Consider the following 1,477-nt stretch of genomic DNA (forward strand, 5'->3'; position numbering starts at 1 on the left):
TTTGAGCTATTATGCAGTAATTTCCATATACCCAAAAAAACACACAAATCAGGACAAAAATATTTTTTAAAATAAAACATTATTTTAGATGTGTGATTTTAGTATACAATGTAGGTGTTTTTTGGTTGGAAGCTGGTAACCCCCCATCCCAAAAGGAACACTTCTGGCAAAAAGAGGGACTTACAGCGGCAAAGGTCAGGGGTGGGACTTACAGTCCCAAGATGGCAACCAGGGGGTGGGGCAAGGCTATTGCCTACTGAGGGGCAAGGCTACCCTTGCGGCCCTCTACAGTTTACTAAAACCTGTTAAGCGTCCCTCCAGCTGAAATAATTGCCCACCCTGTTGCAGGGTATTTCTGGTGTTCTTGTTTGTTTGTGTGAGAGTTTGAAGTGAAGATTTTGGGGAATCCTTGAGTAAATAGTGGCCTGAAAAATCAAGAGACTGGTCTTGATGGTCCAGAAAGGCCCTTCCAGCCTCATGTGCCTAAATAGAGAGGCTATGCTCAAGCTAATCCATACTGAAAATCCTTAATAGCACTAAAAAGCCCCAGCATAAATTGCACCAGCTTTTATATCTACAGACCTTTCAACACTCAAAGGAACCTCAGCACAGAGCTGTAATTCACAGGCGTTCTCAGTGATGAGAAATTCTATCACATACTAGAGACAAAACACTAGCTAGTTTGGAGTGTGTATTAGAAGGGAAAAGGTGCTGTGGGTTATACTTAACCCAGCACTTGGGCACCTTAAGTGCAAAGGCTGCTGTGGCCTGAGGCACTCACAATCCTGAAGGCTTGTAGCTATGTCTCTACATGGCTGCAAGCATGGACACAAACAAGGATCTAAGAGCCAACCTGCAATATGGGTAGATATCTGTAATACACTGGAGAAACAAAACTGCCTAGAAGAAATATTTCCCAGAATTGGACCAATAACCTGACCCAAAATATTAATATCTTTAAGCTTATTGCATGCTAACTCTCCTATCCCTCCACCCAAGAGGGAAAATATATTTGGCAGCCAGCCTCTGCTAGCTCTTTCCTAAGTGTCACACCTGCATCCGCAGTTAGAAAGGGAACCTTACCCGTCCACTACAGTGTGTGTGTGCATGTGTTTTATGTAAGGGAATGAGGGAGAATTGATTCCTAAGTGCTTGTAACAATTTATGAAAATGGCAAGCCCACTTTTTAAGAAAACAATATAGCTGGAAGTCAAGCAAATGTGCCACCCACACAGGCCTGCATAAATTCACACAATGTTAAAAACCAAGGTAACAGTCTCCCTTACCAACAAGGCAACCAATCAGAAACAGATGATCTTGTCCATAAATATATCAGTGCAGTAACTGTGGGTTACATGAAGGTAACTAGGAAAAATAAAGCAGTATGATAGGAAAAGAAAGAGTAAATGGAAAGACCTTCCCTCCTCCAATATATTTACAAATATTATTTCTAATTACAAAAAAAAAAAAAAAAAAA

The sequence above is a fragment of the Gavialis gangeticus genome, unplaced genomic scaffold (assembly GCF_001723915.1).
Source record: "Gavialis gangeticus isolate Ggan-Ray unplaced genomic scaffold, GavGan_comp1, whole genome shotgun sequence".
Taxonomy (NCBI): Eukaryota; Metazoa; Chordata; order Crocodylia; family Gavialidae; genus Gavialis; species Gavialis gangeticus.